The sequence below is a fragment of the Mauremys reevesii genome, linkage group 7 (assembly GCF_016161935.1).
Source record: "Mauremys reevesii isolate NIE-2019 linkage group 7, ASM1616193v1, whole genome shotgun sequence".
Lineage (NCBI taxonomy): Eukaryota > Metazoa > Chordata > Testudines > Geoemydidae > Mauremys > Mauremys reevesii.
The window spans coordinates 12,165,211-12,188,476 of NC_052629.1; the positions used below are offsets into that span (position 1 = coordinate 12,165,211).

General features: G+C 44.9%; 1 long non-coding RNA gene across 1 annotated transcript; it reads right to left on the reverse strand.

The window, feature by feature from the left end:
* Positions 1 to 491: 491 nt before the first annotated feature.
* LOC120369491 lies at positions 492 to 22,958 on the reverse strand. Its single transcript, XR_005583184.1, has 6 exons — positions 22,918 to 22,958; positions 19,438 to 19,479; positions 18,506 to 18,785; positions 13,621 to 13,790; positions 7,370 to 7,589; positions 492 to 632 (listed from the first exon to the last, which is right to left on the reverse strand). It is a non-coding gene; the product is annotated as an uncharacterized LOC120369491 (long non-coding RNA).
* Positions 22,959 to 23,266: the final 308 nt, after the last annotated feature.

Genomic DNA, 23,266 nt, shown 5'->3' on the forward strand with positions numbered 1-23,266 from the left:
GGGGTGCAAGGAGCCCCTGGTGTGTGCAATATGCTCAGCCTACAGAAGTTACAAAACATGCACCCCTCTACCACAAAATAAGTAGACCAATAAAAAGGCAGGTATAGCTGAAGTGGAGGACCACTGGACAGGAGAGAGGCAAATAAGAGGTGACATGATAAAAGTAATAGATGGCCTAGAGAAGGGAGAGAAGAGTCGTCTGTTCTCTCTGTCTCATAAGAGCAAGGGGACAGTCAATGAAACTGAAAAGTAGCCAATTCAAAACTGATGAAAGGAAATACTTTTCCACTCAGGGAGTAATTAGCCGGTGGAACTCACTGGCACAGGATGTCACTGAGGCCAAGAGGAGTCAAAGAGGAATTGGATTGTTTATATGGATAACAACAAGAAGAATACCCAGAGTTACAACAGTTAATGCTAACAAAGAGGTTTGCAAGGGATAAAAGCTTCCTGCTTTAGGACTCAAACCAGCCTCTCACTATTAGGGAATAAGTTAAACATGTAATGGGGAGGCAGGGGGAAGATTACCCCTTACCTGCCAAGTGTAGGATTTTTACAAGACATGCCTCAGAGGAATATCTGTGGAGACAGGAACGGTGGTTCTGATCCATTCCACCAGTTCCCATGTTCTTCTGCAAAAAAATAAATAAAAATAAATATTGCCATGAGGCAAAATTGCTATGTATGAGAGCTGAAAATAAAATAGTAAAATATGCTGTCTAGCACATCAGTGTCTCTAACAGACTAGCAGGACTTAGTCCTTCTGTGTTAGGTGCTTAGGCAATCATTCCTGCCGCAGAGGGCTCACATTATATCTATACTATGTAAGGGTCCAATACTCCATCTTTCACTAGAGTCATGCCTTGCACTCAGCCCCCAGAAGCTCCCGTTGTGACCCACTGGACAGATTTTCAGGAAGGCACAGTAGCCACTGACCTGAGCTCTTTCAAAGATATGGCCACTTACCTTGCTGCATGACTGGGAACAGGGCCGGCTCCAGACCCCAGCGTGCCAAGCGCGCGCTTGGGGCAGCATTTTGTCGGGAGGGCGGCAGGCGGCTCCAGTGGACCTCCCACAGGCATGGCCACCGTGCTTGGGGCGGCCAAATTCCTAGAGCCACCCCTGACTGGGAGCTGAGCTCTTTCAAATACAATCCAAGTGTCTTCCATCTAAGGAACTCAATGTGGTTCACAAACCTGAATTAAGCTTCAGAGCACCTATTTGAGGGAGTATTATCATCCCTGTTTTACAGACGAGACACAGTGAGGTGAGTGACAAGGACTTGCCTAACATCAAGTAGGAAGGCAAATCGGGGAATAGAATCTTCATATCCTGTTAAACCACAAGATCATCCATGTCTTTGGGCCTAAAGTCAAAGGCAGCTTTGGGATGTGTAAGTGCCACATATACAAGCGAGATCTATGCCTCAGTTCAATGTACTTGTTACTTTATTTGGAAGATGTGAACAAGCTCATGCAGCACTAAGGGGGCAGAAATTGGACATCTCTCTTGAGCAGGCATAGAACTGGCACAGCTGGCATGGAGCTGGTGCTTATGCCACTCCGTGATGCCCCTAATATAGGCCATCCTAATCTATACCTGAGCTGGGACAAAACACAGAGAATCAGGGAAACACAATCAGTTCCCTTTCCCAGCTGCAACAGCAGAGCTGGAATATGGTCTGGGATATTGTTTACGTACACATCAGCGTGAGAACAAAAGTGGCTACATAATTCCGGGAGCCTCAATCCAGCAAGAAAATAGGAAGCCTGAATCTGCAGAGAGAAACTGCTTTGATTCTGGTTCTTCCAGGTTTTTATAAAGTTGTGTCTAACCTGGCTAAGGACTGGAGTAGAATCGTATGGGATTCCAACCCAGCACAAACAGACCATGGGGATTTGGGGGTGGGGGGAGGTGAATGGAAGTTAGTTTTCCTAATTAATTTGTCCCAGCTGTCTAGCAGTTTTGTGTGGTACAGACAGGAAGTGTTCTCCGTTGTTTTTGCCCACCCTTGTTTCCTCTCTTCTCTCAGATTTGATGTTTGGGCTGGTGAGGAGCAGTCTCTGATGTCAGCAAGACTGAAGAAATCCAGACAAAAGCCATCACCAGCTCAGAAACAGCCTGGATTTAGGAGGGCCTTCTTCAAGCAGTGCATAGGCTTTCACACAGCAGGGAGACGCATCGCAGAGCTGTTCAGAATTCTTTCAGGAAACTCTGCTGAGCCACACAGAACCCATCTTCCCCGCTTTTTCTCAAGATGTATCTTTGCCTAGATCCACTAGTTTAATATGCAGACTTTTTCTAGAGTAATATGCCATTATTCGATCCTTAATCCAACTTCCAGAATTTACTGACCTAGCCCTGATCCTGCAAATGATTAAGGTACTTGCTTATCCTAAAACAGGAGTAATCCCACTGGAATCTAGTGCTAGTTATATGCATAAAACTAATCACCAAGCTGTGTTTGCAAAATCAGGAGAATCCTAGAGACCTCTGCTGCCTGAAGACATGAATCTGAGTCTGTGTTACCTACTGTCCCTCTTCACTTCTCCTCATGACTGTGATTAAGACTCTTTGGAATCCAAAGATTGCTGATCAGTCCCAGAACAATTGAGATTAATTAGTGACCATGACAGAGGAACGATTGAAGAAGCAGTAATGGGCAGCAGAAAAACTAGTTCTTCCTGTCTTTCCCCTTTCTTCTGCCAAGGAAGTATCTACCTTAAACACATGGTGCTCCTATATGAAGACTATGTGAGAGACCTACCTTGTTCTTTGGAGTCTAAGGGCATGGCTACACTGGAAACTTCAAAGCGCTGTTGCGGGAACGCTCCCACGGCAGCGCTTTGAAGTGCGAGTGTGGTCACGCGTGAGTGCTGGGAGAGAGCTCTCCCAGCGCTCCTGGTAATCCAACTCCATGAGAGGATTGGCTCCGAGCACTCGGAGCCTGTTTACACTAGTGCTTTAAAGCACTCACACTTGCTGCACTCCGGGGGATGATTTTTTACCCCCCTGAGCCAGCAAGTTAGAGCCCTATAAAATGTAAGTGTAGCCAAGCCCTAATAAAACTAGAAATGACTAGTGCTGGCAATTAATCGCAGTAAACTCACGCAATTAACTCAAAAAAATTACTCGCAATTCATCTCAGTTTTAATCACACTGTTAAACAATAGAATACCAATTGAAATTAACTATTTTGGGATGTTTTTCTACATTGATTTAAATTACAAGACAGAATACAAAGTGTACAGTGCTCACTTTATATTATTATTCTTGTTACAAATATTTGTGCTGTTAAAAAAAAAAAGCAATAGTATTTTCCAGTTAACCTCATAAGTACCATAATGCAATCTCTTTATTGTGAAAGTGCATCTTACAGATGTAGATTATTTTTTTTGGTTACATAACTGCACTCAAAAACAAAACAATGTAAAACTTTAGAGCCTACAAGTACACTCAGTCCTACTTCTTATCAGGGTGGATAAAAATCAATGATTTAAAAAAAATCAGATTTTTTTTTAATTTAAATTGGATTTTTTTTGCTTTTTTGCTTTTTTGAGGAAAAAACCTATCTAAAGATAGGAGTACTTGTGGCACCTTAGAGACTAACAAATTTATTTGAGCATAAGCGTTCATGGGCTACAGCCCACTTCTTCAGATGCATAAAATGGAACATATAGTAAGGAGATATATATACATACAAAACATGAAAAGGTGGAAGTACCCATATCAACTCTAAGAGGCTAATTAATTAAAATGAGCAATTATCAGCAGGAAAAAAAAACTTTTGTAGTGATAATCAAGATGGCCCATTTCAGACAGTTGACAAGAAGTGTGAGGATACTTAACATGTTGAAATAGATTCAATCTGTGTAATAGCAGCAAAGAGTCCTGTGGCACCTTATAGACTAACAGGCATATTGGAGCATGAGCTTTTGTGGCTGAATACCCACTTCGTCGGATGCACCCACAAAAGCTCATGCTCCAATACATCTGTTAGTCTATAAGGTGCCACAGGACTCTCTGCTGCTTTTACAAATCCATACCAACATGGCTACCCCTCTGAATCTATGTAATGACTCAGCCATTCCCAGTCTCTATTCAAGCCTAAATTAATGGCATCTAGTTTGCATAGTAATTCAAGTTCAGCAGTTTCTCATTGGAGTCCGTTTTTGAAGCTTTTCTGTTGCAAAATTGCCACCTTTAAGTCTGTTACTGAGTGACCAGAGAGGTTGAAGTGTTCTCCTACTGTTTTTTGAAAGTTATGATTCCTGATATCAGATTTGTGTCCATCTATTCTTTTGCATAGAGACTGTCCGGTTTGGCCAATGTACATGGTAGATGGGCATTGCTGGCACATGATGGCATATATCACATTGGTATATCTATCTCTTCGAGTTGATATGGCTTCTTCCACCTTTTCATGTTCTGTATGTGTGTGTGTGTGTGTGTATGTATATATATATATATATATATATATATATATATATATATCCTTACTATATGTTCCATTCTATGCATCTGAAGAAGTGGGCTGTAGCCCATGAAAGCTTAGCTCAAATAAATTTGTTAGTCTCTAAGGTGCCACAAGTACTCCTGTTCTTTTTGCATATACAGACTAACATGGGTGCTACTCTGAAACTTATCTAAAGATAGTTATAATTAAGATACATTATAGCTCAAAGACATCTCATCATGGAATAGGGATTGTAAATTCTAATTCTATAGTATGAGACAATATATTCATGTAATGTTTAAGAAAAGTTTTTTGTAAATTAGTTTCAATAGTTCATGGATTAGGGACCCAATCTTATGGGATTCCAGGGGCTTCTGTATAGATTATTTAGGTTAATCTTTCTATCTACCTATTGGGACTCAGTCTAGAAGATACCATCAGAGGTGCTTAGTTTTGCAGTGCTCAAATTGTGTATTTGTGTCTCCAGAGATAACATGCTTGTTAACAGCAAAAATGTTTTTAAATAAAAAAAATATAAAACATACAGAGGTGAGAAATAACAGACCTCAACCCTATTGTCCCTCTGCAAATTCGTGTACACAGAAGCAATCCCTTACCTCTCTCTAAAAGTGCAAAGTTTCAAAAAGTTCAATGAATAGAAGATTGTTGGGGGCGGAATAGATCTGGACAAGGAGAAGTCTGGAGATAAATGTGAGAAAGGAGGGACAGGCAGTAGAAACAAAAGTGAAACTATTTGAGCAGCATATTCCAGAAGTCTTGAGGTCTTTCTGAATGCAGCCTTCATTGATTTGAGATCTACCATACCATTCTCTCCCTAGAAGGGAAAACCTGTAATGGCAGCAGGCCGTAAAAGAGACCCAGTTTGGGTCACATCTATCTCATCTAACTCTGGAGTTGTGAAGAATATGTATTAAGGTTATAACAACCAACAAGAATGCACTTTTATGTAGAAATCCATGATTAAATCGAGTCTTCCTGACTAGTGATTTAAATCATGATTTAAATCAATTTGATTTAAATAAAATCCACCCTGCTTCTTATTCAGCCAATCGCTAAGATTGTTTACATTTACGGGAGATAATGCTGCGGCTTCTTATTTACAATGTCACCTGAAAGTGAGAACAGGCATTCACATGCTACTTTTGTAGCCGGCATTGCAAGGTATTTACATGCTAAACATTCATATGCCCCTTCATGCTTTGGCCACCATTCCAGAGGACATGCTTCCATGTTGGTGACACTCATTAAAAAAAATAATGCATTCATTACATTTTGACTGAACTCCTTGCGGGAGAATAGTATGTATCCTGCCACATTCTGCCATATATTTCATGTTATAGCAGTCTCAGATGATGACCCAGCACATGTTGTTCGTTTTAAGAACACTTTCACTGCAGATTTGACAAAACGCAAAGAAGGAACCAATGTGAGATTTCTAAAGATAGCAACAGCACTCAACCCAAGGTTTAAGAATCTGAAGTGCCTTCCAATATCTGAGAGGGATGAGGTGTGGAGCATGCTTTCAGACGTCTTAAAAGAGCAACACTCAAGATTCAGAAACTACAGAACCTGAACCATCAAAAAAGAAAATCAACCTTCTGCTGGTGGCATCTGACTCAGATGATGAAAATGAAGATGCGTCTGTCTGCACTACTTTGGATCGTTTTCGAGCAGAACCTGTCATCCGCATGGATGCATGTCCTCTGGAATAGTGGTTGAAGATGAAGGCACATATGAATCTTTAGCACATCTGGCATGTAAATATCTTGCAACGCCGGCTACAACGGTGCCATGCAAACGTCTGTTCTCACTTTCAGATGACATTGTAAACAAAAAGCGGGCAGCATTATCTCCTGCAAATGTAAACAAACTTGTTTGTCTGAGTGACTGGCTGAACAAGAAGTAGGACCGAGTGGACTTGCAGGTTCTAAAGTTTTACATTGTTTTGTTTTTGAGTGCAGTTATTATTTGAACATAATTCTACATTTGTAAATTCAACTTTCATGATAAAGAGATTGCATTACAGTACCTGTATGAGGTGAATTAAAAAAATACTATTGCTTTTTACAGCACAAATATTTGTAATTAAAAATATAAAGTGAGCACTGTACACTTTGTCTTCTGTGTGGTAATTGAAATCAATATTTGAAAATGTAGAAAACATCCAAAATATTTAAATAAACAATATTCTATTAACAGTGCGATTAATCACGATTAATTTTTTTAATCGCTTGACAGCCCTAGAAATTACATGGACTCCTTAGTGCAAGGAGCTAAAATTCCCAGCCCTAGCAGCACTTCATTTGAACCAGTCTCAGGCCCATCCATTTGTCTGTTAGAGCATGTCAGGAGGTAAAGGGTCTATAGGAGACTCCTACCTGTTCCCTACATTTTTCATTATTCTTTCTTATGAGCAGGGTCTAAGATGTAACAGGCCTTCAGGGCTGTCCACATCCTGATATCTTTGTGGCCAATTAGCTACCCCTTAAAACAGAGCTGCATATTCTATTTTAGAGAGAGTGTTATAGTAGCATAAGACGAGCCTTTGCATACTAATAAGTGCATCCGTCGCTAGTGAATGCCAAGTTAATCATGTGTCTTGATGTGCTGTAATTTTTATGCTCTCCTATTTGTTTTTCAAGCTGCCTTCTGTAGCTAGCTTGGTCGTAAAACACAAAGGCCATGAAAAGGGGTCTCTTCCCGATTATAAATTTTTTAACGCCAGGGACAGCCACTCGCTAAATAGCTTTGTTTGTTCTGAAACACTACACTGAAATTTGATCATTTCCCTTTTTGTTTAGCCCTGGGCGATATTCAAGTCTGCTGTTTCAAGAAACTGTGCCAATATTGACCGAAGATTTATATTCATTACTACTTCGTTATTACACTCACCTATGCATCTCCTTTTGGCTCCAGTCCAGGTTAGAATATCTAATGTTTGTTGGAACCTTTGTTGTAACTCTCTAACTTTGGATTTGATCCTCTCCTCACACAGGACCTGAGCCAAAGCTCACTGAAGTTCGTGGACTTCTCATTGTCTCCCGCGAGCAGCGGAGCAGCTCCTTTCACCAGTTTTATACTTAAGCTTCAGAGGAGTGAATCTTAATTTGCACTGTAAGAATAGAATTTGGTTCAGTATGTCAGAAAGCGAAGAGAGCTTTGACGTCATTTTATCCATCCCCATGCTAATATAGGACTGGTCTCTACAACATATTATCCAGTGCCTTATCCAGTCTAGTTCAAAATGTCCCAACTTATGAGTCTTCCAACTTTTTCTCGGGGAGACTATTCTAGTCTACTTGACCTCAGAGGCAGAATTTTCTTCCTGAGACTGATGGCATCTTTTCCTTTGCTCAGGTTATTCTATTAGTCCTAATGATACCTTACAGTTCTTCTTCAGTGGTGCTGTTACACCCTTTGAATACTTGTAGACAGTTCCCCCTTTGTTTTGATAAAACAACAAATAACTAGAGAGAGAAAGAACTCTTGTAAATCTTTCTTCATAAATAAGCCCCTCCAGCTTTTTAATCATTGTCGTTTAAAACCTCTGATATTCCCTCCAATTTGTCTACAGTTTTCCAGGCCTGCGGTGCTCAGCCCTGGCTGAATGGGATATTGTGGGCCAGATTAGGTTTATACTCAGCCATGTTGTGCAGTGGTTAGCACACATCTCCCAGGGAGCGTCGTCCACCAAAGTTTTGCTCTCACTTGTGCACTGAGTGAATTGCGACAAGTTAGAATTTGCAGCAGGAAAGAAAAATAAAATGCAAATCAACTTTGTTTCTCCACTTCCTGCCAAAACCAGACAACTTTTGATATGGTGAACTAATTCAGCCTCGGAAAGCCTCCCTGGGTGTGTAGCAGCGGAATATATCCCTCAGATCATTTCAGCAAAGCCCAGTTAAATCAGATGAAAAATAAGTTTGGCTCATTAAAATCTTGAAGGAAGAAGAGCTGTATAAAATATTCGCTGTGTGCGGATACGGGGGAGGGGAGAGTGGCTCGTATTTCCGTGAACCAGAGCCATAATTGGTACAGTTTAGAAACGGTAATGGTCAGGCCCAGGTTGCGTACGTGCATATTTTTACACGTGGCAGTAGGTGTGAGCATTTACACGGAGATGCGATATGACATCTTCACAGATGTGGCTGAGGAAGGTGTAAAAGCACCTCACAAAGGTCTGAATAAGCAACAGCTAAGGTAGGCCGGATGCATGTTAAAAGGAGGCATTTAAAGAAAATCTTAATTTACTTGACCAAGAATTGCAGCAACTAACAGCTAGGTCCAAGGCCCCATTCCAGCCTCTTTGTTTCCCTGTAGTATGGTAGTACAAATGGGCTATAAAGCTATCCTAACCAGGAAAGTGAGGATTTCCTGAGCTCTGGAGCATCTCCAGGCATCATGGGAGGCACACAGGAGATGGGACTGAGGATAGATGCCATGGCCAGAGCAATGCTGCACTCTGGTAACCCCAAAATGGCATATCAGCCCCTTTGGTTGAACCATGAGGCTGCTCTAACCTGTGTGAAGGCCGGACGAGCCCCTGGATTACCCAGGGATCAGGGAATAAGAGTGGCACTTTCTGTCATCGTCCCCCTGCCAGGTTCTGTCTCAAGGAACAGGGCCTAAATCATCTGGGTAGTCCTGGAACAAAGGTACAACCCCAACCTCCCACCCCTGTGCGTCAAGCCTGTTTCTGGAAGGAGTCTCCTCCAGCAGTAGAACTTTATTTCAGGCACCACAAGCCACTCACAGTTCTCCTGCTTCTCTTCTGAGAAAGCTAATGGGGAACAGGGGTTGTCACATGCACATTTGTTCACTAGGAACTGAACAGGGGCTATCACCTTATTTCCTAGAGGCCGCCTGTGGCTCAGATTCAAACAGTGTACAGCTCTACCTATAGCCCATCACTAAAGCCATTAAACCATCCGGACCCCCACATGTAGGAGAGTGTGGAACAAATTGTGGTAAGTGACACTGGCATATGGCTCACTGTATAAGAAAGCTCAGAATCCCACACTTCTCTCATTCATGAGCATAAGCTGCAATAAACTTAATTTCCCCACAGAAAGCTCATCCTGTACTTCAGGCCAGGTTACTCGCTTGTTCCAGGAAGTGATTGGAGTCCGCCAGGCCGTTCTCCTCAGAGAAGGTGCAAAGGGAAGCAAAGCAGCAACTAGGGCGGTGTTTGGGGTGGGGCAGTGGTTGCAGGTGGGAGATAGCCAGCTCTTCCGTGAGAGAGAAAGAAGTCCCTGTTTGAGACCATGGGGAGAAGCTTCAGTCTCAGAAGGATCACAGACATCTTAACTCCACCCTGTTGCTTACTGCTTCTCTCTGTGAAGCACGGTGAAATTCTGTGCATGAAAGGCAAGGGGCCTGGTTCTCCTCTTCCACTGATAGGGTTGCTTTGACTTCCCTACAGTGATTTCTGACTGGCAGTGATGAAAGGGAGACAAATTAGGCCCAATATAAACAAAAGCAGGAGCTGTTTAGCTACTCAACTACACAAAGTCTTTGACTTTTATACATTCCAATGATGCTTTAGATTCTTTCAGCCATTAACTGTTTCAAAAGATCATGGTTTTGGGGGTGGGGGAGGGAATTTCCCATTAAGAGCAGCAGGGCCAGCTGTCTTTTGGGTCACCTCCTCTTGGCTTGCATTGCTTTGACATTTCCTTCTCAGTGGTCTGATCCAAACTGTACATGTTATGAATTATAGTCAGCTCGAGCAGTGGGAACAAACACTCCCTCCCCTGCAGATGGCACCTCCTTTGGGTGGGAGTGGGCTTGAAAGATGATACTTCTGTTCATTCTGGGGCTGGTTCTCCTCTCACTTCCAGTGCTCTTCCAGGGGGACTTTTCACACCAGAGTGAGAAGTCACACAACTAGTTAAAGCATGACCGTGCCCCTAGTGTGGCTACAGTTATACTGGTATAAGTGCTCCTACCCTTTTGGGAAGGGGATTAAACTACATCAGTAGAAGGCACCTTTATACTGGTATAACTGCATCCACTGTAGAGCTTGTGCCGGTATTATATCTCAGGTCAAAATGACCTGGCAAGAAGAGGGGGAAGGTTTGGGGCCCCGGCTCCAGCTTGAACATCTATTCTGCTACTTTTAACTCCATACCACAAGCCCAAATTAGTTGACCTGGGCTCTGAGACTGGTTTTTTGCTGTGTAGACATACCCTGAGCATCTTTCAGCAGCACTAAGACTCCTACATTGGAGAGAGAAAAATTAGTTTAACCAAAATCTGGGAAAACATGAAATATGACATGTTACTTGCTGCACTATCACCAGGATTTTTGTTTTTTAGTTCCCCCTCAACTACGCAGACTGTGGTCTGATGTCAATTGTGAGCTCACAGAAGGTTGTTTATTCTGGCATTATCCCCAAAGACAAGGTTTTTTAGCAGTTGCCTTTTCCGTAGGCACAAACCACTTCAACTCAGCCAAAGTCAATAACCAGAAGCACCCTTCTGAGGTCAACACTGCTTACATGAGCAAAGAAGCCAGTGGTCCATACATAAAAGCACAAATAAATTGGAATTTATTCCAGTGTGTTAAAGGACATGTGTCTGTAGAGTTATTTTTTGGAACCCATTTGCCATAAATATTAAACCTCAGAACACGACAACACAACCTGCTTCAGTGAAAATAACTTCTGGGGAACATATCGGTCGCTATCACTGAATTTTCTCTTTTCCATCTTCCCATAGCAGAATTTATGTTAGCATCAACCCGTCAGCTTCAGGAAACAACAAAATAGCAGCTTCAGTTTCCCATGAAGACTAGCAGAACTAAAGCACTCCTGCCTTTCCTAGCATCATTAAGCTTTCCATTTAAATAGGCCAGATTCAGTACATCTATAATGATGTTATACTGTATCTTCCTTTTATGCTGCGTCCTCTGGGGAGAAACATCACTGTAATCCAACTTTCTTTTTGAAAAGGCCTAATGTAGCCACATGAGATCTTCTGGCAGAGACAACTGAGAGAATATAAATAGAAATTTAAAAGGGAGTGGGGAGGAGGGGAAGAGAGAGATGCCAACAGGGCTGAGTAGTTGAAATTCACTTGTTTAATAGGAAGATGGATGATGACTGGAGTGACTGTTCTGGGACACAATTAAGACTTTATTTAGGTCCTTTTCCATTATTTGCATCTGATAAAATCTCTTGCGAAGGCGATTTCACACTGCAGAACAGGTGCCTCATGAGTAGTACTATGCCTCGTATTCAAAATGCATAACACTGCACTGGCTCGGGGGGAGGAGATGGACTTAGTTGTGGGATTGTGGGTTTCAGAAAAGTCAGGTCTTTTACTTCCTCCCCCAACACATAAAGAGAAATAGCAAGAGTAATGCACTCACGGAAGACTGACGCACAAAAGCTGTCTCTGCTAAAGGACAGTGGAAAGTTCTACCACTGAACATACAACCACAGGTCTGTCTGCTAGTCTGTTCTGTTCTATTTAGAGCTGATAAAAAAAAATTCAGTCAAAGCTTTTTTTTGGTGGGAAAAAAAACAACAAAACTTATGCAGATTTGGCAATACTGAGATGTTTTGTGAATTCATGTTGATTTCACTCAATTGTTTCAGTCAAAAAAAATCTCCCCTAACATACAAAAAAAACCCTTCAAAATATTTTGATATTTTCTAGATAAATTGTTTAACATTTTTGGTTCAAGATTTCCTTTAATTTTATTTTTAGGAAAATAAACAAACACATCGTAAAGTGCTCAAAAGTGAATGAAGTGTTTCAATGGTCTCAAAACAAAAATCTTGCATTTGACCTCCGGTGACTTTTTTCAACTTTTTGATTTGCCAAAAGTTTTGAAAAAAAATTCAGTCTTCAGATTTGCCAGTGAATCGAAAAAGCCATGAGCAGCACAGATCTAATTCTGTTCTATTCAGCTTCTTATACCTTCTTCCATAGTATCTGAGCACCTTCCAGGAGCATGTTAAACAACCAGACTAAGGGTATGGCTACACTGGCGATTTGCAGCGCTGGAAAGCCTCCACCAGCGCTGCAATTAGTAAGTGGCCACACCTGCAGGGCACTTCCAGTGCTGCAACTCCCTGGCTGCAGCGCTGGCCGTACACCTCACTCAGCATGGGGAATAAGGATTCCAGCGCTGGTGCTGCAGCGCTGGTCATCAAGTGTGGCCACACACCAGCGCTGTGATTGGCCTCCAGGGTATAAGGATGTATCCCAGAATGCTTTTATAAATTACTCTCTTTGTTTTGTTATGCAGCCTCTCTTTGTTTTGTTGTGAATGAGCTCCGTGCGGAGCTCCGTTGCCGCTTATCTAAAAAACAAACAGAGCTCCTGTTTGCTGTGATCATCTGTACCTGGCTGTAAACAATCAAATGAGATTGCAGGCAGGGAGTGAATGAAACAGCGGGGAGTCGTGTTGGCTGCAGGCTGTTTGCAATTAAGAGTTAAGACTAAGGGGTTGGAAACATGTTCTGTTTTTTCAAGTCAGGAATCTAACACACAGTGTTGGCTCCAAAAATCCACTCTCTCTCTGCCCCCGCTCCCTGTCACACTAAACCCCACTCCACCCCCCTCTTTTGAAAAGCACGTTGCGGCCACTTGAATGCTGGGATAGCTGCCCATAATGCATCACTCCCAGCAGCGCTGCTAATGCTGCAAATGTGGCCACACACCAGTGCTGGTAGCTGGGAGTGTGGCCACACACCAGCGCTGCTCCTACACAGCTGGATGACCAGCGCTGCAAACTACCAGTGCTGCAAACCGTAAGTGTAGCCATACCCTAAGAGCTGCCATGTGTGGCTCCTTCCCTCTCTCATCCTCTCCCCGTCCCCTCTTATTGTCACATGTAGTTCGTTCTTTCTGGCATCCACTTCTCCATTTTCAGGGTTGCACCCCTGTACCTACACAGATTGGGGGAAAAGGCCATGTTGACATTTATGCTGGTTTTACTTAAGTCAGTCAGGAACAGGATACACTGACATAAGCTATAGGTTTGCACTAGTTTAACTGAACTAGAGCAAGTTTGTCCCCAGACCAGTCCAATATGAAACTCTTACGAAAACCAGAGACACTATGGGCTGGTCTACATTTAAAAGTTAAGTTGACATTGTTACATCACTGAGGGGTATGGAAAAAAAACACACCTGTGACCAACCTAACCCCCAGTTTAGCTGCAGCTGTGTTGAGGGAAAGATGGGGGGTTATTCCTACGGTGGCAGAAAAAACACTTCTGTGAGTACAAGCTGTGTCTCCACTCCAGAGTTATCTGGTATAGCTATGCTGGTGCAGGACGTAGCCTCAGGCCTGTGGGGACCTGTCAGACAAGGAAAAAGCAGAGTGCAGGGGAAGGAGCCTGTTAGTTCAGAGGTCACTTACAATTCACGGAGTGAGAGCAAAGGAAGAGGATCTGAGGGTAAAGAAGACACAGGTATGTATTCAGTCTCTCTCCTTAACTGCATTCCAGTGCCAGGAGGTTCTAGCAGTCCGAACAATAACAGGCTGAGAATTACACTGCAAGCAGCAACACTAGACTGAGATCGGCTAGTAGCAAGACGGCTCCTGACTTCCGCAGTCTCGAGAGAGATTTTCTTCTTCGGGGTCATTCTGAACTGAAAGTTTCCTGAGTGGTTTCAAGTTTCCCCTCAAAGGCTAAAATGGCTTATTTAGAAACAGAGCAGTCTGTTTGTTTTGAGACAAAATCCTCCTGGGTTGCTCTCAATAATGGGAGCTAGTGCCTTTAACAGTGCTTTCACCTGTAGCTCTCAAAGCAGGTAAGCATTATCCCCATTTCACAGAGGGGGAAAATGGAGACACAGGAGTGCTCAAGTAGGCCAATGGCAGAACCAGGAACAGAACCTGGTTCTCTTGAATCCACTGGGCCCCAGTGCCTCTTTTAGGCTAGCTACTCCACTGAACATGCTAGCCCTTTCTTTTCCCCGCATTAGTCCTGCTTAAAATAGCCACACAGCAGGTCCTGTCCTGTGCACTAGAGCAGAAAGCCTCAGGGTTGGCTCCTCCATATAAACTGGGGTGGAGGAAACCCTTGTTTGACTGGGAACTCCCATGCAGGCTTGCAGAGGCGCAGTGCGGTGTACTGTAAAATGGGGTAGAATAGTGGCTGCAACTCTACACACTTTGGGGAAGAATTCCAAAGCTGCACAGACCCCCGTGGAGCTTGGTCTCCTCAGCCTTCGCGTGCATGTATGCCTGTTGAAATTCACTCCAATTGAAGAGAGAGAGCCTTGTTTAAAGGCCCATAATCCACCACAAACCAGATTTGATGCCTTTAAATGGGACCGCAAAGAATTGTAGCCCAAAGTGATTAACTATTAAGTTTTGCTGCAAATCTGTTTTTGATGGTGTCTTGTTATTGCCAGTTCACGGCTAGGCATAGTTGAGTAATTGGGACATAAGCATGATGGGAAAAATAACTCCCCCTCATGCTCAGTAATTACTTTTTACACTTTAATATCTCAGCTGTCAACAAACATTTTGCCTCCCAAAACACTAGAAGGCTGAGTGCCTACGGGCCAGCTGGCTGAAAAAAAAAAAAGTTTTCACAATTCCATTAGATGCAGTCAATACACATGGTAAGTTTTAGCAAAACACACAGTATGTAGCCGATTCAGCACAATGCCACAAATCATAGAATATCAGGGTTGGAAGGGCCCTCTGGAGGTCATCTAGTCCAACCCCCTGCTCAAAGCAGGAGCAATCCCCAGATTTTTACCCCAGTTCCCTAAATGGCCCCCTCAAGGATTGAACTCGCCACCCTGGGTTTAGCAGGCCAATGCTTGGGGCAGGTTCTTCGATGCCCCTTGGAGGGGACCCCAAAACTCTGCCACACTGGGTCCAAGTGGTAGAGACTCCCCCCAAAACCAGCCAATGACCTGGAGTTTTAGGGGTAAATTCCCAGAGAGTTTAGGATAAGATGAAAACAATGGCAACCCACATGCCTGGGATACACCACAGCTTCCACCCTATTGGTAGCATCAGTGTGGGGGGAAATAAATATATATCACCCAAGTGTTCCCAGATAGGTACACCTTGTAAAGCCTGGATGCAGCTAATCTCACTCTTGACTGACTGCTTGTGAATGTTAATTCCAGGCAATTGGAGCTAATCTCAGAAGCTAGAGCAACATAATCTGTTCAAATGCAGCATCACCATCACACCAGGCTCTTCTCAAAGAACAACAGTGCACAAAGCATTTACTGCTAGTACCAAACTGCCTCTGCCACCCAAAAGAGCGTGAACTATTAAAAATATGCAACTGCAAAGCAACTGGCTACTGCAGAGACATTTGCTAAAATTTCCTCAAGGAGCTGGACTGGGTAATCAATTAAGATATACACTAAGGCCTGGTCTACATTAGGGGGAGATTGATCTAAGATATGCAACTTCAGCTACGAGAATAGCGTAGCTGAAGTCTACGTATCTTAGATTGAATTAAAATTACTCACTTTGCATCCTCGCAGCTCGGGATTGATGGCCGCCGCTCCCCCGTCCACTTTGCTTCCGCCTCTCACACTGCTGGAGTTCAGCAGTCGACGGGAGAGCGATTGGGGATCAATTTTATCATGTCTACACTACATGCAATAAATCGATCCCCGATAGATCAATCGCTACCCGCCGATCCGGCGAGTAGTGTAGACGTACCCTAAGAGTCACATATGGGCACCTGCTCCGACAGCAGAGTTTGTTTTGGGACAGTTTCAAATAGGGAAGGCCCAGCATGAGAGTGAATTGACATAAAGACGTAGGTGAGATGGTGGTGAGAAAGAAGCCTTCACTGGTTGGTGGGTCTTGTGACTCCTAGAATGACGTGCATGCAGTCTACAGTGAAGCAGAAGAAGTCTGTTGGGCCAGGTTGTGGGATTCAGGGGAAGCAATGGAGAAGCTGGCTTCAGTGCTGTATAGCATCATGATGAGCCAATACTGCTGAGTAGGACATCAACTGGGGTTATTTGCAATCTCAGAGCTACAACATCAACGATCAAGTGAGTCTCCTTCCACTCCACAACATGGGATCCAAGGATTCCTTTCTATTCTCTCTCCAACATGCTGAGCTTTACCCAGCATGGCTCTTCATGAACCCCAGGATATGGCAGTCCCCTGCTCTCCCCCTCTGTGAGTGCTTGTCCACCTTATGGATTCTTGCACCTCTAGTGTATATGCTCTGCAGTAAAGCAGTGTGACTTACTTACCCCACTTTCAAAGCAGTACTGTGCATCTGCCATGGAGGCTTGTACCAGAATAGCTACAATCGGTGAAAAAAATCTCTAGTCTGATCTAAGGTGAGATCTACACCAAGCTAAGAGTGTGATTCCTCTTTGTATGTCCATATACTCATGCTAGCTCGATGAAAGCTAGCACACGTGTACACTCAAATCGGAGAGAGAATATTGCCCTTAGCTCATAGAGCCTTAGCTGGAAGCATATAAAAATAGAGCTGAGCTTAATGCTTTGTCTGCATCCAAAGGATCAAAGGGCACTGAAATGGCGGGAGAACCAAAAATTAGAACAGTTTGGCACAACTGCCCTGTAGGAGCACAGGAGTAGGGTTGCCAACTTTCTAATCCTACAAAACCGAACACCCTAGCCCCGCCCCTTCCCCCAGGCCCTGCCCCCACTCACTACATTCCCGCTCCCTCAGTGGCTCACTCTCCCCCATCCTAACTCATTTTCACTGGGCTGGGGCAGGGGTTGGATTGTGGGCTCTAACTGGGGGTGTAGGGTCAGAATTGAGGGGTTCAGGGTGCAGGAGGGGGCTCCAGGCTGGGGCAGGGAGTTGGGGTGCAGGGGGAGGAGGGCTCCAGCTGGGGGTGCAGGCTCTGGGGTGGGGCTGGACATGAGGGATTTGGGGTGCAGGAGGGGCCCCCAGGCTGGGGCCGAGGGATTTGGAATATGGGCGGGGGCTGCGGGTTGAGGCAGGGGGTTGGGAGGGGAGACAGGCTCTGGGCTGGGGCTGCAGGAGATGGCTCCAGGCTGGGACCAAGGCATTCGGAGTGTGGGAGGGGGCTGCACGTTGAGGCAGCGGGTTGGGGTGCAGGAGCAGGGACAGGCTCTGGGTTAGGGTGCAGGCCCGGGGCTGGGGCCAGGGATGAGGGGTTTCGGGCATGGGACAGGGCTTTGGGGTGCAGGGGGGTGAAGGTTCTGGCAGGGAGTGCAGGCTTTGGGGTGGGCCTCGGAATGAGGGGTTTGAGGTGCAGGAGGGGGCTCTGGGTTTGGGGGCCAGGGCTTGGGTTGGGGCACGGGCTTACCTGGGCAGCTCCTGGTCAGTGGCACAGGGGGCTAAGGCAGGCTCCCTGCCTGTCCTGGCTCCGCGCTGCACCCCGGAAACAGACAGCAGGTCTGGCTCCTTGGCAGGGGAGCCAGGAGGCTCCACACGCTGCTCTCACCCACAGGTACTGCACCCCCCAGCTCCCATTGGCCGCGGCTCCCAGCCAATGGGAGTGCGTGGAGCCCTGTGCGACCTGCCCACCGCTGCTTAGGAGCCAGGCCTGCTGGCTGCTTTCGGGGCGCACCATGGAGCCAGGACAGGCAGGGACTAGCCTGCCTGAGACCTGCAGCACCACCCACAGGACCTTTAACGGCCCAGTCGGCGGTGCTGACCGGAGCCGCCAGGGTCCCTTTTCGACCGGGCTTTCTGTCCGAAACCAGACACCTGGCAACCCTACACAGGAGAAACATGCATTGGTGCTGGACTGACTGACAGGCCAGTGCTCTAGAGCGCATCAACTTGTTGCGGTGTAGCCTTACAGGCCTGCTGCCCTCTTGGGTCGGGCAATGATTTACTCAGACCTGGGAGCTGAGCACAAGATGCCCCCTTTGTGTGTGTGTGTGTGGGGGGGGGAGGGTCTCATTTATTAACTCCTTTTACAGAGTACAAGAAAACCCCTTTGTACTGGGCCTTCAAATCCAGCCCTTCTGCTGGCCCTGGGGCTAATACCCACAAGCATCCGCTTGCACAGTCAGGCAGCCTTGGCCCTCCTCCCAAATCCAGATTACTGTGGCAAACAAACTCACACGCCTCCGATAAGGAGTCCACAATTCTGCTCCTGGAGCTGGGTTATGATTCAGGCCAGCTGTAGCCCTCAATCAGCTTCTCCCCACCTAGCCCCATTGCTTTCAGCTCACTCTTTCAGTTTAGAGAGATTAACAGGCCACAGTCATCCTCCTCTTCCTCCGGCTAGATTCTCCAGGGGAACACCTCCCTCCAATGAGCTCTGGCAGCATTTATCAGGTTCGGGTGTTGTTAGTCAGTTGTCTGGTTGGCAGCCAATTGCTTACTGGTGGGCTTATTCTCCTTAAAGAAACCTATTGTGAGTAAACTGGGCCATGACTCCCCTTAAAGGGCCAGCCACCCTGTGACAAACTGTCTTGCAGCTTATGCCCAGCGCAATAAGGGCAGACTGAAGAGGACAGAGTGCAACAAGGGCTGGGATCCAGGACCACCTGAATACTAATCCAGATCTTCCCCTGACTTTGCAGTTTGGATGAGTTACAAACTCTCTGCCTCGGTTTCCCCAAAATGTAGGATTGTAGGACTCCCCTGCAACAGGGGGATGTAAACCGGTCAGGTGAGGGAGCTGTCTTGTTGTTTGTGCTGTAGAATGATGGCGTAACATAATATCGAGCTCCTATAAGATGCTTTCCATCAGTAGCTCTTAAAGTGCTTTACAAAAGGAGGTCAGTATCATTATCCCCATTTTATTGAGGGGAAAACTGAGGCATACGGGAGGAAGTGACTTGCAGGCCAGTACCAGAGCTGGGAAAATTGGACCCAAGTTTTCAGAGGCCCAGTTTATTGCTCGAGCCACTATTATTAGATCAACCGCTAGAGTGTACTACTGAGACAGACCGGTTCTAGGAAAACCTAGAAGGAGCACTTTTATCCGCTCTCCCTGCCCCTTTAGCAGGTGTCCTGCATGAGTACTTCATCTTACAGAAGATCATACCCATGGTGGAGAGGTGGTAACTCGTCCTTGTGTAGGTGTTACCTGGACAAAGAAATCAGAATGGGCTTGGTGAGAGCTGTACGTGACTTCATTCAAACACCCTTTCTCTGTGGTCAGCACACCCCTGCCACAGGAACGTGAAAAACTGGTGTGAGTTTCCTAATGTGTTGTTTTGTTGGGTGCTCAAAGGGAAAAACACCAGAAGAGGTCAATGATCTGTAACCTGTAGAATAGGTTAGTAAGAGAAAACCCTCTAAACATCCAAAGGGATTGAAATATCTCGTATGTTGCACTCAGGGTTGTTAAAGTGACAGACTGCTTCTTAGTATGCCTCCCCCAAGGAGAGATCTGCTCAAATATTTATTGAACTCAGATGAAATTATTTTTTCAGTTACTTATTTTCACAGCCCAGTGAGTGAGACTAGCCCAATTAATTGTGTAACTGATAAAAAGAAAACACAAGCTTAAATGACTTGTGTTTCAAAATCTCAGGCACTTGCTTACCTTCTTCCACACTATCTGTGCCCTTAAATACATCAGTTATAGTGAAATAATTCATTTAAATACTCCAATAAATCTTGCTTAAGTCCTTTGTGTTGCGGGCATCAATTACCTAGCTGGGATTCCTCTATGCAGTGATAATTTAGGGCTCAGGGCTAACTGCGATACTACAGAGATCTTTCCTGGCAGTCATTTAACATCCAGTTAGGTATTAAGGCCAAAAAGAGGTATTTCTCAGCCATGATTTGTTCATTCACCATAGAATTGTTTTGGATTATTATTAGCTTGTCTACAGCTTCACAAAACAGGTTTGATTAAAGGTCTCAAAATGTGGCAAACAGTGGTTCCTTTAATCAGCTCAACTGTATTTCATTACCCCAGTCTGTGTTATTATTGGTTTTTATTTGTATTGGAGAAGCACCCAAGATCAGGACCCTATTGTGTTAGGCATTGTCCAAATACACTGCAGGAGACCTGTCCTGAGAAGCTTACAGGCTAAATCGAGAAGAGAGTCAAAGGGTGGGAGAGGAAGCAGAACCACCGAAGCAACGTGACTTTCCCTGAAGATCTGTCGCAGAACCAGGACTAAGACCCCAGCTCTCCTGGCTCCCAGTCCAGGCAGAGCCCTGTTCAAAAGGCCACAGTATCTCCCAAGCTAAACTGCTCTACAACAGGTTTTATACCAAAAATTTCCCACCGTTGCTTTCACCAGTTTATCTCCACCAGCGGTAGCAACAGCAGGAGCCGAAGTGTACACCAAGTGCCAGCATCCACGGGCATTCTAAGCACTGTAACACGTAGATTTGCTCAGAAGAGAATTGGAGCTCGTGTACACTAGACAATTTTACTAGCAAAAGCATAATGCTGACAACGAAAGTATTTTGGCCGCCTGCCTGTGATGGTGCAGTATGTCCATGTGTAACATGTTGGCAGCAGGCGGGCTCAAACCTGGGACTTAAGTGCATGAGCCTCTACTGTATGGTCTTGGTGCCACTCACCACCACACCCAGAAGGTGCGTGGGTTACATATGCAGCCCTAGGTTGTATTGGCACTGGGGGTAGGCATGAGTGTCCTCCACACCTCCTTCTGGCACCCCCCTCTGGTGGGAAACTTTTGCTATGGGTTATGTGGCAGTAAGTATGTATTGTGGGCTACCTGCACTTCTCTCAGGGAACTGTGGAAGTCTGGGGTCAAAACCAAGCGTGGATGCAAGCAAGGATATAACAATAGAAGGAAAGTTGTACTGTTGAAGCTTTCTAGTGCAGACCAGGTCTTAGATGTGACGGTCTTTATAATCACTGTATCTCACTAGAGTCTTGCTTATGCTGGTTACCTACAGGATCAGAACCAACAGGACTGGGAGCCAGGACACCTGGGTTCCCAACTCAGTATAAGTGGAACTGACTCTACAGGATTTTTTTTTTCCAATATACCCAGTACAAGCCTTAGGAAATTGACACGTACCCCGAAACAATTGTCAGCAATGGGTCCCCTTGCAAGCAGACTTTTTAAGATGCAGAGAAGATACCATTTTTACACAGCTACTTTTAATAGTAGGATCATATTAACCAAAGCTGCTGCCACATCCGGGGATGTGCTTTCAAGAGGGCTCAGGCCCAGCTCTCTATTTTGGCTGATGGAATTTTCAACATTGCAGCAGACACCTACTAGACTGGGGATTCAACCTACCACGCTGGTCCCAACATTGTTGTGCCCACAATTCCATTATGGGCTCCAATCTGAGCAACGTGCACACACTTATCTCTACAAAACCTTTGGCTCATGTAGTACATGAGTGCTAAAAACCGGGATCCCAATTAGATACGTGTGTAGTTATATCGTCTTCATCTTGAGCTCGTTACAAAAGCAGCTTTGCCTCTCCTGGAATTGACACCACCTCATCTATTATTGGGAGTAGACTACACCCACCCTGATCGAATTGGCCCTGTCAACACTGGTTCTTCATTTGTGAGGTAACTCCCTTCTCTTCATGTGTCATTATATAGTGCTTGCATCTGTAACGTTCACTCCATGCATCTGAAGAAGTGGGTTTTTACCCAAGAAAGCTTATGCCCAAATAAATCTGTTAGTATTTAAGGTGCCCCTGGACTCCTTGTTGATCTTGAGGTTGTTCATGAAGAAAACTAGACAAAGCAGCTGTCTGAAACCCAGTGGCCCATTGAACACATGGACAACTTCCTGTTTAAACACTACTTCTTTGCCGATCTTTGCAAATCCTTGAAAATAACCGGAACTCCTCAAACAAGTTCTCTCTCACCAAGCCACAGAAAACAGTCAATATGTTTCCCCAGGGTCATTTTTACAATAGAAAATGGCAAGCAGAATTGAAGTTTTATTTCCCACCCTTGCCCCAAACTGCACACAGAAATGCAAGGGGAAAAAATACAGTGGAAGGAGGGGATAGTGTAGTCTTGCTGCATAAATGTTTCAGGACTTTTTTGATGGGGGATTAGTGGGTTTTTTTGTTTTTTGCTGTCCAGAGATACTTATTTGTGATGTTAGTTCTTGCGGGAGGAAGTGGTCTCAAGAGTGACAGCAAATTAGCATTGACATTTGACCCATGTTGATCTTATCTCTTTATAGTAGTATTTTTAACATGCTATGAAGAGTCTCATAGCCAGATGCCTTGCTGGGCTGTAAGATGTAGTGCATTCCACAGCCATTACTCAAGGGTTAGCAATCCAAGATTATTTTATTAGGGGGATGCGGGGGGAAAGACTGGATTTAACAGTTTTTTTGGTTTGTTTGTGTCTCTGTGTATTTAAATGATGAGGGACTAAAAATCCATTTGTAACACATGGACTAGATACATAAATTGAATTGAATGAGTTGAACGGATCATTAATGAGCATCCAAATGCTATGCCTCATAGCACGTGGAAATATTCATGTCCCCAGCTGCTATGGATAGTCCCACAGGAATATACACCACTCTTGAATTACACCATAGAAAATCACCTAGATCTCTCCTCATGTCCTGCTGGGCCCAGGCTCCAGTGGCCCGCTCATAGAAGAAGCCTGCAACCTCCTACTCAATAGGAGGCTTATAGCCAGCTGGTGCAGCCCAACAAGCAGCTGGATGGGGGCAGGCTGTGGCAGGCTCTGCTGGTGGGGTTCCTACAGAGCCCTGATCAGATATTAAAGCTGGCAGGTGAATCCCACTTCCCCCTCCATCAGATCTCACTAGCGCAAGGGGTGCCCTTTGCATAGCCTTATGCCACTGGCTGTTAATCTGAGCCAGAACATCCGCCCAGAATTTGCATGTGGCGTAGATGCTCGGAGCATGGACTTTTCCCCCTCCCCTGCG